Below are 17,803 nucleotides of genomic sequence, written 5' to 3' on the forward strand. Positions count from 1 at the left end.
ACAGCGAACCTCCTGCATTCACTGGGGTTCACTATCAACATGCTGAAATCAGACCTGACTCCCTCTCAGATGCTTCCTGTCATCTGAGATGTTCTGGACACAGTGCAGTTTCAGACATATCCTCCCGAGTGGCGAGTCCAGGATATTCAGGTTATCGCCTCTAACTTGGTTTTAGCCTCTAACTTGGCTTTCGTTGAGACTGACTCAGAGGTTGCTAGTCCTCATGACCTCCTGCATCCTGCTGGTAATGCATGCTATATGGTGTTAGATCTGGGGGTCTCTAGTTGTCAGAGGTAAGTATCTTAGACCAAATAGGGACCCTTGCTTCTAGTCAGGGTACAGGGACACACACGGTAGATAACCCCTGCTCACCCTCTAGGTAGCTTGGCTCGAGCAGACAGGCTTATCCCCCAGGCAATGTGCTAGGTATTTGCACTCAATCCCCACAATGCCCCCCCAGTACACCACAAAGGTAGACCACACAGGTATGTATATTAAAAATATAACTTTATCTAGTTTCAGCAGTGGAAATCAATTATCATAGCGTTGCACATTAATCGCTTTCTTGGGTTGTTAGGAAAGTAAAAAAAAGATAGTCTCTAGTCTCTTGGGTGACTTCGTATTCAAAAAGAATAAGTTCGTAGGCTCTTAGTATTCAAATAAACACGTTCCTCCAGCGGTGCCCCTGCACTTATAACTAAAGCGCTTCTCTCAGGCTGCTCGGTGCAGGGCTTCTACAGCTCTCGAGCGATGGACCAATCATGGCTCCCTCGACGAGCCCCCAGTGACGATGTTAGATGTCACCGGAGTCAGCCACTCGCAGCGCGGCTCCTCCGGCCAAGCCTCACCAGCAACCAATCAGGTCGCGGCCTCCTCGCTTCTTTCTCCGCGGCTTTGCAGAGCGGGGAAGAGCAGCTTCTGATCAATTTCGGGCCCCCGGGCCGCGGTGGTGAATTGCGGGCAGGGTATTCTAAGGCGCCCCGTGTCAGCAGGTCGATCGTGACGCCGCCAAGCCTCACGGCGGCTCAGTTAGCACTGGGGACGCCCACAATCTTGTGGCCACAGCAATACACGTGCCGAGGAGCATGTCGGTCTTCTCAACGCGGCAGCCGGTTTCAGGCAAAGATCAGCGCGGCACTCTCAAGCAAAACAGAGAGCAGCCAGCGCACTTCATGGGGCAGATGTTTAGAAACTTTATAAAAACAGCCCACGATCCCTGCAGCACACAGCAGCCCAGGGGGACACAGCAGAGTCTTGAAGTCTTGGCAACCTTTCTGTCCCAGGGTTGCAAAACAGGAGGCCAGCTCTTCTCAGGCCCTTGGAGATTCAAAGTTGAAGACACAGCACACAGCAAAGTCTTGTTAGGTCAAGTAGGCTGGGTCACAGCACACAGCAAGACCCCTTCTCCTCCTCAGCTTGAGTTGCACAGCAGAACAGGTCAGCCCTTAGAGCACACAGCAAGGCAATCTTCCTTCAGTCCTTCAGCGGTCCGTCTTTCAGCAGAGGTTCCTCTTGATTGTAGAATCTAATTTTCTGTTGTCAGGGGTCCTTTACTTATACCCCTAAAAGTCTTTGAAGTCTTTGTGCAAGTGGGTCCTGAGCCCGGTCTGATCCAGTTCTGGGTGTTGCTGGAGCACTTTGTTTTCCTGGCTCCTTCTTTCCTTTCAGAGTGAGGGGCAGAGTCGTCAGCCGCCCAGCAGGCGGTGGAGCCAGCATTGGGGCAGGCAGGCACAGCCCTATTCACTCCCAGGTGCTATCTCCTCCCTTCACTTTACTTGCAAATGCAGTCATTCAGCAAAGGGCTGACTCATCCAACCTCCTGGGGGCTCCCCAGCCCCTGTCACTCTCAAACCAGACAGTCGATCCACAAGCATGCCCAGGCACACAGAAGGGTCAGACAAGAGAACAGCTACTCTCTAAAAAGTACTGTTCTCCAACTCAGGATTTAGAAGCAACCTCCCCTAAAAGATGTGTTATGAAATGCTGAGCTCAGGGATATCAAACACTCATGTCTTATCTTGTTCCTATGAGAAGATAGGCTGATAGCCATTGGCACCAGCCTCCCCCATGTTAGCCTATGGAGCAAGATAACCTTGCAGCAGTGAACACACAAAATGGCCGCGGTTCACTACCAGAGCATGGTACCTGCACTAGTACATGCTCTACCTTTTATATACACTGCACCCTGCCCAGGGGGGTACCTTGGGCCTTCCATAGGGATGACTGATGTGCACAAAAAGGCAAGGGTTAGGCCCGGCCAGTGTGGACACTGGCCAGGAGGACATGGCAGTCCAGGGACTGCAGGCAGGCCTGCGGTGGCAGGCCTGAGACACCATTTTAGGGCTACTCATGTGGGTGGCGCAATCAGCGCTGCAGGCCCACTAGTAGCATCTGTCATCACCAGCCCTGGCACACACAGTGCACTTTACTAGGGACTTCATGGTGAGACAAATATGCCAATCAGGTATATCCAATCAATATGATATTTTACACAGGGAGCACTTACACTCTGGCACTGATTAGCAGTGGCAGATTGTCCAAAGCATCTAAACCAGCAAAAACGAAATCCAGCACAGCATCAAAAATCCAGGTAGCAGAGGCAAAGGATAGGGTAAAAACCCATGCCAAGGATGTCAGGTCTAACATATGGCATATGTGGGCTCTGCATTGGGGCCTGAAGTTCCAGTGGGCACAGCATCAGTGGAATTCTCTGACATGGTTCAGATCTCAGAGGGAACTGCAAAGGACCTGCAGAGGTGTCTAACGAACGGCGATTGGGTCAGAGGTAGACCCCTCTTCCATCCACAACCAGATCTAACAGTAGTGACAGATGAGTCACTCCTGGGATGGAGCGGATACCTGGGGGAGGTGGAGCTTAGAGGATGCTGGTCGCCGGTGGAATCCGGACTCCACATCAACATTCTGAAGCTCCATGCGATTCGACTGGCATTGAAAGCCTTTCTACCCTCCATCAAGAAAAGGCTAGTACAGGTGTTCACGGACAACACCACCTTCATGTGGTACTGCAACAAACAGGGCAAAGTGGGGTCGTGGACTCTCTGTCAAGAGGTCCTGTGTCCCTGGACATGGCTGGAACAGCAGGGCATATCCCTGGTGGTTCAACACCTGCCAGAGTGGACAAACACAGCCGTCAATGCTTAGCGCGTCACAAATGGTATCTTCACCCAGAGGTGGCACAATGTCTCTTTCAGCAGTTGGGAGAACCCTGGTTAGATCTGTTCGCCGCTGCCAAGAACGCGTATTGTCAGCAGTTTTGCATGCTGGAGTTTCCAAGGCGGCTCTCGCTCAGAGATGCTTTTTTATTTCGAGTGGAGCTCAGGCCTCCTGTATGCCTTTATGCCCATACCACTCCTGCCCAGAGTTCTCAAGAAGATCAGGAACGACTGATCCCACGTCATCCTTGTCACTCAGGACTGGGAACAGAGAGTCTGGTATCCCGAGCTTCTGAACATGAGTGTCAATTCTCCAATCAGGCTGCCCCTTCTGGAGGATCTACTATCACAGCAGTGGGGGAGGGTCCTTCACCTGAACCTGTCAACTCTCTGCCTTCTTGCGTGGAGATTGAGCAGTGGCAATTGATAGCTTTCGACTTCCTCCCGAAGTCTGTAATGTTATTCTGACAGCCAGGCGTCCCTTCTCCAAGACGATATACACCTGCCATTGGAAGCGATTTGTATCATATTGTACTTTCTGACATTTTGATTACATTCTTAACCCTTGCCCATCACGAGTCTGCTTTGGGCACTCTGAAGGGTTACCTCTATGCTCTGTCTACCTTCTTGCAGCTGCCTGACCAACCCTCAATATTTAATTTCCCTACTGTAAATAGATTTTTGAAGGGTCTTCTACATATTTCCCACTTCTCCTTTTTTTATACCTCAGTGGAACCTTAATTTTGGTCCTCACATTCTTGATGTGTGCTCCATTTGAGCCTCTTCACAATTTTCCCCTCAGGCTGCTCACCATTAAAACAGCCTTTCTTTTGGTGATTACATCAACCCGGAGGGGGAGTGAGCTGCAGGCTTTATCTTTCAAGCTAAAAGTTTCTCTGCTGGGTGTTTCCCCCAAGAATTGGCACGGGAAAGAGCGGCCTGCAAAAAGCTTGAAAGGGTGTGGCATTGCTAAAAAGGCCCTCGATGTGTATCATAGGAATATTAACAAAGCATGCAGCTCTTTCTACACACAGCGAATCAAAGATGCCGAAAATAACAGCAAGGACAACTTCAAGATTGTCTCCAGTATTTTTTACCCCAAAATACCCCTCCCCTCCACCCAGGTCCGGTGTCTGATCAAAATATTTGTACAAGATTAAGTGAATTCTTTGAGGTTAAGATTCTGAAAATCCAGGCCAACTTGGGTAGCCACTATTCTCCGGCCTCTGTCATGGCTTCTTGTGACTTTTTAGGTCTGTCAGGAGACACCAAACTGACATTATTTGTATCTCCTACTGTAGATGATGTGAATATTTTAGCAGCTGTCTCGGACAACATTGCTTTAGCATATCAGGAGCTGTTCTCCGTCTCACTTCAGTCGGGTGTTATCCCCAAGGCGTCGAAAAGAACAAATGCTTTCCCCCTTCTTAAAAAGGGAAATGCTAACTCAATTTTCAACCAGTTTCATTATTGCCTGCGGCTGCCAAAAGTTTGGAAAAATGCTTTTCTTGCTAACAATAAACTGCTACACCCATCCCTGTCCGGCTTCCGCGATCGTCATAGCACTGAGACAGCATTGCCAGAAATCACTGAAGCAATCAAGCTAGGTTTGGACACGGGTCTTAATGTGGCCTTGGTGCTGGTTGACCTTTCTGCAGCATTTGATACTGTGGCAACAGCATCTTGTTAAAAAAGCTGGAACATCTCGGGGTGGCAGATGTTGCCCTCAGATGGTTGGGTTCAATCCTGGAGGACAGAGAGCAGGTAGTTTGGATGAAACCATACTCTTCCAATGTCAAACAGCTGACGACGTGGGGGGGGGGGGGGGTGCCTCAGGGTTCTGCCCTAAGCCCTACCCTTTTTAACATTCATATGGCTCCTCTGGTGCACCTGGTGGAATCTTTCGATATTAGGATAATGTCCTATGCGATTGACACACAGCTCCTTCTAATCTACAAAGGAGACTTTGCCATCGCCAAAGAAACCTTTACTCTCTGCTTAAAAGCACTTCTTTACTAGCTCAGAAAGAACAAACTTCACTGCACCCCAGATAAGACTGAGGATCTGTTGTTTGGGCCGATTCCATTACTGGGATGGACAGTTGCCTGGCCAAACAATGTGCTACCTCTGCCACCCCCCACAGTGTTGGGAAGAAACTTAAGCCTATTGTTTGATTCAAATCTATCCTTTAGCGCTCAGGTCTCATCAGTGGTGAAATCCTGCGTGTGGACTTTTCGCCTGCTCTGCAGATTTTTGCACGTGATCCTCAGGAGGAACAGGTTGCAGTTGATAGGGCATTGATATTGTCACGGCTGGATTATGTCAATGTTCTATACCCTGGCATTGAAGAATACTCAATCTACCGCCTAATGCAAAATATGGGAGTCCACTAAGTGTATAAGCTACCCTAGCACTCATCTGTATCACTTTTTCGTGAGAGGCTGCATTGGCTTCCCATGCATCAGCGAATAATGTTTAAGGTATTCACTTTGACTCATCAAGCCCTCTACACTAGGCTTGTTATCTGAACAAGACGATAAAGGCCTATAGGCCTAGAAGAATGCTGTGTTCCAATCAGGCCAGGCTGTTAATGGTCTGCCCCTTTATAAAGCAATGTAATCGGGTTCCTCTTTTATGGTCCTGGCTGCAGGACTGTGGAACCATTTGCCAAGGCACCTGAGACTAATGATGACGGAAGTAGGGTGTTTCAAAAAGTTAGTAGCTAGGGTAGTGGGGCAAGCGGCCAGGTGTTGTTCTTGATTTGACCTCTGATGCTAAAGCATCAGGACACTCTGTGAGTAGCTGTGTGCTATATAAATACCCCTCATTCATTCATTCTTATCAGTTTATCCACACAAACTGGTGCTCTGCACCAGGGCCACTTTCCTGCCGAAAGCGGTGACACCATTTCATGTGGGAAAATCTGCCACCTTCTACGCTCCTCAACATCCCTCTAAGGAAGAGAAGCAAGTCCACCATTTGGACCAAAAACGAGCGCTGTTGTTCTACCTTAAGGGCACATGAGGGCTCTGGTTGGAAGACCAACTCTTCGTTGGTTATGTTGGTGCGAAGAAAGTTCAGGCAGTGCAGAAATGGACCATCTTTCGATGGGTCGTTCTCTGCATCAAGATCTGTTATGCATTGGCAAAGAACCAGCCTCCTGAAGGCCTATGGGCTCATTCCACACTAGCCAAAGCTGCGACCACTGCATTAGCACATGGAGTGCCAGCCCTGGACATCCAGCTCTGGACATCTGCCAGGCAGCAATGTGGGCTTCCCTTCCCACGTTTACCAAGCATTACTGCCTGGACAGAAGAGTCCTCTAGGAGTGACATTTTGCCTGTTTGGTCCTGCAGGACTTCCTAGTTTAAATTTGTCCACAGACCCACCACCGGGAATAGTATTGCTTGGGTATCTATTCAAAGGTACGGAATCTGCGGCTAGAAGGCTTCATCAGATGAACAAGGTACTTACGTTTGGTAACACCTTATTTGGTAGAGACAATATGGAGTCGCAGTTTCCTTACTGATCCACCGATCCTCCCTGTTCTGTGGCCAAATACAGATTTCTAGGGCCAGTGAGGATCCCTTTTAGGGCCCTAATTTGGACACACCAGTGTCAATGCACTTCATGGCTCCACGCTTCTGGATTAGAAAACCGTGATAAGTAACTGACGTCAGCGACCCGAGGTGGCGCCTATATAAGTGACGTGGACGTCACTTCTAGCATGGACAACGATGACGCGCAGAGCTTATCAACGCCATCTACTGCGCGCAGGTGTAGTGCTCACGAAATATCTTCAGTATCCAGTCTGACACCTGGGGAAATTCAAAGGTAAGGAATCTGCGGCTAGATATTGTCTCAACCAGATAAGGCCTTATCTACGGTAAGTAACTTTTTCGTTTATTGCAAACTCACATTCAGTTATTCATATAGGTCAGCACCTTCATCATAATGGTTAATCGCCCCTTGAGCATTTGACCTGGATTCTCCAGGTTGCAAAATTTCAACATGTGGAGGGAGTGACCCTAAAGAGACAGACTGACTCTAACTCTAAACTGGGAAATGAGCTAATTGCACTTAATGTTAATGTTCCCCTTCCATTCCGAGGCATTCTTTGCAGAACTATTTTATCCCACGTTATTATTATTTGCCACTGTTTTCTTTGTTTGAGCCAGTTTCTGATAATTAGCATTGATAATGGTATGCATGTGATCGAGTGGCAATCACAAAGAGCATGTGTTTGAGAGAATGTAATGTGCAGTCGTAAAGTCTTTATAGTGACTGTAATGTGCTAAATTTCAGGAAGAGTTCTGGTGTTTGACTTTACCCACATGGTCACAAACAGTATATATAATTTACATCCAGGAAACCTGGTTTATAAATGTAATGTATTAGATTATATTGTTATTGTTTTTATATTGTGATGTTTACCGACATATTTTCAGTGTACATACGTTTTGTATTTTGAGATATTTTGAAAAGTGTTGAGTTCTTACAAAGACTCACAACTCTGCTCAGATATACACACCTTTCTTGCAATTCTGATAATTATGTTGCACTGTGCCCTGACTTAACCTTGCATGGCAACCTTGGAGCTAAGCCTTGATTGCTTGTCCACAACTGCCCAGAAAGTCACAGAATGCAGGAATGGCACATTTCCACCACAGCCCAGGTACTAAGGCACATATTTAAGAAGAACTCATGCAGTGTAATATGTGTTACTGTGGGAAACTATTCAAGGCAAATCTTGATTTATCTCAGCATAACACTTTGCATTGGGTGTGCATTACAAAAGTGACAAAAGCCCAGTACAAATCAGTTGTAAATCGAGCCTTAGTGTCCTGGATAGTTAAAAGCACAGCAATCGCATGTCCTGTACTGTTTGATATCACAACATCAAGGATGTGTGTATGTATGTATATGGAATTTTATAGACCAAACCTAGCCAAAAGGCAATGGAGCGCTGTACATGGTCAAAGGCAAGCTGAAAGCAGGCGAGAAACAGGAGAGGAAGCTGAGTTGTGAACATTTAATGTATTATGATGTAGTGTTCTTTAAAGCGGCGAGACTTCAGCTCTTTCCTAAATTACAGCAGCATTGGAGCAGTTCTGACAGATATGGGGATGTTGTTCCAGATCCTAGGTGCATAGAGAGGAAAGGCCTGATGTTTTGTGTTTTCTTTTTTACACTTCTTAGTCTGCAGTCTGATAGTGCCCTGACAGCAGGTGTGCCATGAACCACCACAGATGATAAGCTTGTCTACAAGATAAGCGGGGTCACTGGTTGTGAAACCTTGTAAATGATGCAGCTGGTTTTGAAAACCGGTCAAGCCAGTGAAAGGAGCCAATGGAGTTCCATCAGGGTGAGGGTGATGGAATCATATTTGTTCAGGGCCTGGAGAAGAAAGAAAGACTCCAAATCCTATTCTGGTCAGCCGTTTGAGGGAGGAAAACAACCCGCATTGGCACTGCTGGGGAATTAGAAGTCCATATCCTGGTTGCGGTAAAGACTTGTCTACATAGCGGAGAATAACACGGTAGTGTGGTGGATTTTAGATGCACCACCCATTTTCCCTTTTTAGCATTCCTCCGCTCGAGCCATGGGACAAAGAGGAGTGGGTTTTGTTGCAGAAGGAAACTTCCGTATACTATTACTTACATTTTTATTTTCTATGATGGGCACATGACTTGCATCTGACCTTGTGCCAATAGTTTTAAAAAGGTAATTTTAAATCAAGTACCTGTGCATTAAAGCATTGCCCAAAAGCTAAAGCATAAGTGCAGGACCAACAAAGGTTCCATACCTATAACAAACCATAGTTCCTGTTGAAGTCTGGTACTTAAATAAAGTTAACAACTGTTAATTTCATTGATTGCCAAATTGCAACAGGAAGTCTCTGGGAAGAGTGCCGCAGCTAAAGGCTGCACAGCCCAAGCAATCAATATAGAGTAGGCTTTCCTCTGTGTATTTTTTTGACCTACAAGTTATAATGTTGTGCCATTAAACACATGTGCTGGGGATTGCGGAGCATTTTTTCACATGCAGCATAACATTTAAAGCAGGACCTCTAGACTTTAAGTGTAGAATAATGTGACATAACACAAACTTTTTTGTGGCAAACATATCAGATAATGGCTACCCAAGGTTAGGCCACTTCATTGATGTCAGCGGATATTTTTGTTAACTATATTCTGACAGACAGCCCCTTGTAACACCAGGGGCAGTGTTACACATTATCATTGTTTGCGCCCGCCACACCTTTCAAAAGGTGTGCCAGGCGCAAACAGTGATAATGCGCCCCATTATGGTGTATGCGCTGCCCCCAGGGCAGCAGCGACCTCGGGCTGCCCTGGGGGAAGCGCATTCATGTGACAACACGGAGCAGCCGCTCCGTGTTTTCACAGTGCTGGCGGCACCTGTCTGCACTTTAAAAGGGGATTCAAGATACGCTTGCAGGCGGGTGCAGTCAGTGACTGCACCCGCCTGCATGGGGATGTCTTGGGGGTCTATGGGACCCCCTTTACCCCTTGCAGAGAGCTGCTGTCAGGAGGCGCACAGACAGTGCGCTACCTTTTAAATGGCGCGCTGTCAGTGCCCCTCCTGAGGGCTTCTTTGACTCTGCGCCCTCGTCTGTAATATGGCGCTGGCAGAGTCAGAGGAATTCCCTTATTTGCTATAGGGCACACCCCTATGATAATGAGGGAACATCCTCTGAAGGTATCACTGGCACTTTAAGTGCGCCAGAGCTATCGGTATTATAGAAGGGAGCGCCCAAGCGTCTGCATCCCCTTCTGTAATATCAAAGTGCCCCGGGGCGCACAGAGCAGGCGCAAACGTCTGTTGCGTCCCCGGGGCACCTTCTGTAATACGGCCCCAGGAGTGTTCATATGCAATAAAAAGAAATAGATGCTGTCCTAAAGAAGATCCAATACATTTAAGACCACAAGACTGCTACTACAATGATATTTATATGTCAATGTATTGACAAACCCTGCTCCTTTACTATCCACAGTCTACCTAACACAAAAGTAGAACCCTATTACAGTTACTACAATCTTTGCATGGTTTCACTCTGCTGTAATGAAAACACTCTTTAATTACTCAATGAAATAAGTTAATTTTGATTAGAATAATCATAAACACATGCAATAAATAGGTATCCAGCTTTAAAATACAAAAGTGAATAAGAACAGACATCTTAAGAATGACAAATTTCATTTCAACTAGAAGTCAACCTATGGATTCTGTATTCAATATACCATATCCCAGCAGTTCTGAACATGCGGTCCGGGTATCCCAGGGGATCCACGACACCTACTCATGGGGTCCATGACTGCTTAGAAAATTAAATAATATTAATAAATTAATGAAGTGTATAGAAATAAAGAAGCAAAATGTAAACGTGAAATTATTAAAACGTTGAAGGCTAAAAATTAAAATGGCATCCTCAGACTGATTTTAAAATCATCGAAATTTCTTAGCCTGGGGTCCCTGGATTCCAATTATGTTTCAGGGGTTCCCCTTATTCCAGTAATGATTAAGTGGGGATTCAGAGTAGTTTAAATGTTAAGAAACACTGCCGTATTCAGTTTCACATCCATTATGTTAATACATTTATTTATATATTTTTTGTGCACCTTTAAAGATTATGGTAGCATAACATGAATGTATTTTTTTAGCTGGGTTTTGAAAAGGCAGATGTTTTAATAATGACTTTTCAAATTGTGGACAATTAACATGGTCTCTGTAGCATTTGCTTTACTGATATTACGTTTTATACTCTGACAGACTGATTGAATAATTACAAAGGTTCCCTACTGGAATACTTCATGTAAGTCTAAGATGGTACTTGTTCCAGCTGAAGATTGATACAGTCCTCACTTTCAAAACCTATGTATGCTTCTTAACACAATCAAAAAAAAAGAAGGCACACAACAGTGACAAACCCAAAAAGGCCAAACGACCAAACATCGACATTAGTCAATCTTAACTACTTTGATGAAGATTTTCTTTGAATTTCGGTATTTCATACCGTAAAAAAGAGCACCAAAAAGCAGCAGTCTGCTATGCACAATTTAATTGCAACGGGAGCATCTCAGCTGTGAGATTTTTAAAAAGAACAGTGTGGCGTTGGGGCTATAATCACCCCCCATCACAGAAACCGGGATAAAGTTGGAAAGAGGAAAATTAAACATGTAATTCGAAAATAGATTGTACAGTTGCCATTTCACATTAAATATTCAATAAATCTACACATTTTTACAATGTGAGCAACTAGGACAAGAGGACATTTCCCCAGACTCATAAGCACCATGGCCCAGATTTACTAATGCTTTGAGCCGGGTTTACAAACTCGAAGCAAAATGTTATACCGGGATTTACTATCCTACGCTGATCAGGATTTGCATTGGATAGTTTTCCAAAGTAATATAAGTTGTTCTATGTGCTGATTTGCGTTACGTGCTTCAAGGCGCATTCCAGGGGTGGTACATGGGCAGTCCCATGCAATCATCTATGGGGTTTCACATAAACCCTGTCTACAAACATGTATAGACAGGGATTTACACCTAGATCTTTTGCCTCTTCGACGCACGCTTAACAAGGAGAATTGTTTCCATTTCTTTTAATGTATCCTTCTTACCATGCATGCTGCATTGTACAGCACACATAAAAAGAGGGAAAAGTGTTAGTTGATAGTTTTTGTACTGGAAGATTCCTTTTCCAGTACAAAACCTATTCCTTACAGAACATATACACCCTTTCACTACAGTACAAGGGTGTGTGCTTTGCTGCATGGAAACCTAAAGTGCACCAGCACACTGACAGAGGAAAACAGCACCATATGAATATATGTCGTTACTACGCATTCCGTTGCAACGCATGCCTTTACCACGCATGCGTTACAACGGAATGTTTTTTCTTCGCATTGCCTTTACCTCGATTTTTCCTTTACCCCGCTTTTTCTTTTTTGGGGGGAGACCCCGCCAAGCTTCCTTTCTTCTTTGTTTTTCCTTTTTCTTAGGTCTTCGCCGACACTAATGAAGGACTGACGCATTTTTACGGATGAGGAAGACGTTGTTCCATGATGACGTTGCTTGCGTGGTAAATACGTCGTTGAGGCATTACGCGTTGTGAAGACGTTTACAAGGTAAGTGTACCGTTGTAAACGTAACGCGTAGTAAATGCTTCGTGGTAAAGGCTGTTTCCCCACCATATCAGTCAGTCAGTCAATAGTCTTTATCCGGTCATAAAAATGACCATAAAACACAGATCTGAAAAAGATACATTCTACATCATATGGTCTTTCATGATCATAGGTTAATGAGGAAACATCACACATCAATTGACATGAAAAAAACATAATGAAATATAATTTATGTAAACATTTAGCCAATAGTATAACATTGCTTTATAGGCACCCATGGAGGCTAACCTTCATTTCATTTAAATACTATTAACAATCTCATCAAAGCGTAAAAGTAACTATTGGTATGAAGCATACCTCTTCCTCAACTTTATTGCAGACAAGATACAATTAAGGAAAGAGAAAAAAATGTGGGTGTATATAAGCATTTTAAAAGGTTCATCCCCTCTTGGTGCGATGTAAAGTGCTTGTGCTTTTAAAGTGGTAGTAAAAAACGTTTTCTCAAGCTGCTATATAGAGTGCAAAAAAAGAAAAAGTGCACTGTTGTTTGGGGTGAGAGGTTATTGCATGGGCAGTCTGGAAGAGATTCGAACCAGGACCCAGGGTTAGGGAAAGCAACCGAATTATCAATTGAATGTAACCTGAGCCTCGAGAGGTGGAACCTGTGTTCTGGTTTTTCCACCCAGATTAAATACTGCAGTATCCCAGACGTTGTGGAATTTGGCACCATATATATCTTAGTATATAAGGCGCTTTTCTGTGCTCTCTTTCACTCTTTGTAGGGCAGGAACTTTAGTTGCTGCGGAAGCACCAAAGTTATGATTCAAACACTAGGCATCGGGTTCCACTTCATTCAGAGATGTTCTCATACAGTCCAATCATAGACAGGTTTTGAAACTTTTTAAAAAACGTATTTCTTTTATCGTGCTCTTTAAGTCTAATGATAGAAAGAGTTATGGTAAATGAAGAACATTATTATTCCTATATCTGTCTTTTTTAGGACTTTAACTTATTATCTTTCATAAGCACTACCGGTTCTTTTACAAATAACCCTGTTTTGTATGTGAATGAAGAGCCAATTAAGATAATAAAGAATATAGTTCAGGCTGGTGTGCTCATGTCATGTAGGAGAACAAAGATGTATAATTCAGTACAGTGAGCTAAGAATAAATATGCAAAACATAATTGTATCAATTTCTAACTCCTACACGCATAATTTGTCTTTGAACATTTGGAAATCCCCATACTTAGCAACACATGTTTTATAAATGTTGCATATTTTATATTAAACATTCACAAATCCTTGTGGTAAGAAATTATCAACCTGGAGTGTGAAAACTGAAGGACTAAGACATAGGGTTCTGGAGAACACTTGCATTATATCCATCACTTTGTGTGGCATTCTTCATTTTACAGGATATTGTAAGCCACAAAGGAGCACCATGAACGCACACAGGAACAAAACCAAAGTGCAAGTTCCTTTATAAGGTCATGGAATTTGAGGTGGCTTGCAATATCCTTTTACCCTATGGTAGGGTATATGTTATTCTTTATAATACATGGTGACACCATCACCCTTCCCACAAACCACACAAAGACTTGGGGGTCTTGCTCTTTTCTATGAAAGTGATATTAAGGTTGGATATATGAAAATAAAAGTGCAATCTGTAGTGTGAAATTGAACATACCAATAAAGAGTTAGTACTTAGGGGCTGATTCCGATCCGGGTCAGAAAGCACTCCGACCGAGCCAGGTCCGGAGTGTTTTCCGACCGAGCCGGAGTCCTGCAGTCCGACCGAGCGACTACGATGCGGCCGTATGCTGCCGGACTCGGTTCAGTCGGACTCCAATAGGAATCAATGGCAGCCGGGCGTACGACGCGTACATGGGCTCCCATTGACTGAATGGGTATGTCGCGGACAAGTGCGCCCCCTACAGTGAGTACGCTTCAGTGCCATCTGCACCATACATGCCTATGTTGGGGAGACCAATGGGTCTCCCCCTGTGTCCGAGTTGTAGGGCTGCGGGTGACAGGGGGTCCGACATGGACCCCCAAATGCAACCACCCAGACGATTTGCGAGCCGCACACACCGGCTCGCACAGGCTGTCCGACGCGTGCATCGTACTGGCTCGGTCGTGAATCGCATCGACCGAGAAGTATGGAGCGGTTCGGACCCGGAAACGACTCGGTCGGTGAATTTCACGTAGCTCGCATCGAACTTGCTCGCTCGTACAGCTGAACAAGTCACCCGGAAAACACGCGTACGGCTCGTAGTCTTTCCAGCCGGATCACGTTCGGTGCCCATCCGACCCGGATCGGAATCGTCCCCTTAGGGTTAATCCGAATAATTTTGTTGAAAATCAGATTTTAAAAATGCTGTAGCTCCGAATGTGTAAACACATGTCGAGATTGTGTCTTTTCTGTATCGACCACTTGCACATTAAAAATAAACATTGCCATAAATATCTCCTTTCTGCTGATTGCTGTTCATTTTAGAAAATAGATAATAAAAATGAAAAGCCAGTTTTTGATTTTCTGTGTCTAAATATCAGCTCTAATTATGCTCTGTGACCTTTCTTCACATTGGCTGCTGCTTCTCACAGGAGTCTTTATGACTTCACAACTTAACTGTAATAAATTATGACAGTCAAGAAGCTACATCATTTCTTTCTTACAGGTGACTAGAGAAATCATATCTCGACTGTTATATGAAAATTAGAGATGGGCTTTTTGATCATGGAATGCAGGCTCTGATGTATTATGTAGCTCAAGGTGCTTTCAACAAGAGCATGACATCATATCAACCATTTACATGTACAGAGGAGCTGATTTAAGTAAATTCAAACATGAATGCATGCATTTTTGTGTTGAGTCGTAAGCTATCATCAATTAATAATTGTACACCCTACTTCAGTTATGGTGCAGTTCACAATTTTACCTAATTTACATTAGATTCTTTGGTTCCATTCATTTATTATGCCAGTTGTACGTTTTTGGACTACACGCCCCATTTAATACAAGATTTACATTAAATTATGGTTGAAATCATGCGTAGGTCATAACACCAGTTTACTACGTTTATTTATATTGTGTTTTCCGACATTTCTGAAGTATAGCAATCAGTGAAAAAGTAAGACTACACTTTCATGTCAATTTCAGAGAGATGTAAATTGCATGCCTTTAGTCATTTGCAGAAGGAGAAAAGATACTCTAATTTGTGCAACTAACAATGGAGTCTGCAGGAGTAGCATAAGACGCAGAGGCACACAAAAAGGAGATGAGAGAGGACGTACAGAATGTAAATTAGCATATTCAACCTCATATGCTACCTTCATGCAGCCTAGAAGAAGAGAGCATCCTGGACATACCAGGTCATATTTGGGCTACAATGAAAACCTGCACCAACATCTGTCTTGCTATACCCTCCTTTGGCAAACTTCCTGCCTGTCTGGCTTTTTGTGCAGCCTGTTCCTTCCAGGAAACGGGTGCAATGGCTGCTGGAATTTCACTGACCACATTCTCAAACTTACTAAACCAAGTACTAGCTGGTATGATGTGGGAACATCCATGTGACATCGACTTTCTTAAACCGATGTTGAACTACACAGTGTAGAAGGAAATTAATCAGTTACTATTCCCTAAGTTATTTGATGAAGGGAACTCACCCAAGTGAGTATTGTTGCTCAATGAGAACACATTTTCTGAAATCAGAAGATGACTAACTCCACAAATTTACAAATGACATATGATCCCTGGAGATCAGAGCCTCTAGTTCCGAGGGAGGTTTCGGGGACAGACAGCTACAAGGCATATTTAGAAGTTATGAATGATATCTTTTAATTTTGAGGCAATGAGCTATTATTAGAAAGTAATAATATGTGATTTTAGGGGACCTCCGATCTTTTAATTGTGGCCTTGGTCCTAATTCAAAAATTTCGAAAGATTTCCTTCCAGTCTCTTTGATTGTCTTGATGTGCATACGAATTAAGAAAATAGAGATAGAGCTCAAGCTAGAGATAGTGATGGAGATAGAAATAGAGACAGATATAGAGATAAACCTAGAGATAGAGACAGAGAAATAGAGCTAGAGATAGAGATGTAGATAGAGATAGAGATAGAGATAGAGACAGAGACAGAGATAGAGATAGAGATAGAGATAGTGATGGAGATAGAGATAGAGATAGAGACAGAGACAGAGATAGAGATAGAGATAGAGATAAAGATAGATATAGAGATAGAGAAAGAGGGCACTGGAATTGAAAACAACCAGAAAAAAGCCTCTTCTGGGTTGCAGTCATCCATCTGATAGGGAAAAGTAGAAATGAACAGGAAGATGGCATTTATGCACATGAGCACATGTGGTCTCAGAACACATGACTTCAAAATAGAAGTTCTCATTCTTGAAAAGAGCTCATTCTTGACATTTTTTTAAAAAAGATGTACCTTGTAGTAGTTACTCCAGAAAGGCAATTAACACAATGTATATAGTGTCACATTTTAAATGCAACTCACAATATACACTACATTACTGTTCAACTGCCAGAACTTGGGCCACCATAATTCGCCCGAGGGGCATGGTGGGCCATTGATTGACTACACCGGCAGAGATATCTGCTAAGCTAGTAACTAGAGCTTTCGCAGCTGAGAAGCCTTGTTAAATATTAAAAAGCTTTATTATTACTAAGTTATTGTTGAACTCAATAATTCATTTCTCATGCTCCAACTTTGCATACCTGTAGCTTTAGGTATATGAATTCATAAATAACCTCTCCTTAACATTAAAGTGCGAAGGTTTGATGACCTAGATGAAAAGGATATGTGAGTAAGCTACCCACAGGCCCAAAGTCAGTCTCTGAATCAGCGTGTTTTTTATTGCTGCACACCTGTTGATGACTATCACGTAGGTGTCCGCTTAAATAGTTTATTATTTGGTAGAGTAAGAACTTAGATGCCTTTGAGGGAATACATTCTCAGTTGTGACTCCATTTTAGTTACATTGAGTTCAAAGGTAGGTTTAGTGCAGCTCTCAATTTGTGAGATATGCATTGCCTTCTGCTATTTTCTTTTTAAAGTTTTGTAAACCATGCTCTAGCATACAAAACATCCTACTTGTACAGAGAAGAGGGGATAATAACATATGGGCCCCCTCCCCAATTAAAATATTAAGCAATGCCCCCCGGGACCCGGCCAACTCAGGGTGCTCATAACAACAAGCAGGATTTTTTCTTTTTAAACATTTTGGGCCTCTGCGGGGTCCATGTGGGACCCCACCACAAGGCCTATGTGGTCAGGGTAGTCCTACTCTTCCCCATTGTCTTTTTTTACAATATTTTTTCTTACAACTCAGCCGAGTCCAAGTCCCTAAATGGCTGCCACCACTTCCTGGTTGAAGTGGTGACATCCAATCATGGCATTCCTAATTGCATGTGGATTTGCAGATCCTCTGCGGTGGATCCTCAATGAATCCATGTCCCTAAATA

This window comes from Triturus cristatus, chromosome 9 (genome assembly GCF_964204655.1).
Source record: "Triturus cristatus chromosome 9, aTriCri1.1, whole genome shotgun sequence".
In the NCBI taxonomy this organism is placed as follows: domain Eukaryota; kingdom Metazoa; phylum Chordata; class Amphibia; order Caudata; family Salamandridae; genus Triturus; species Triturus cristatus.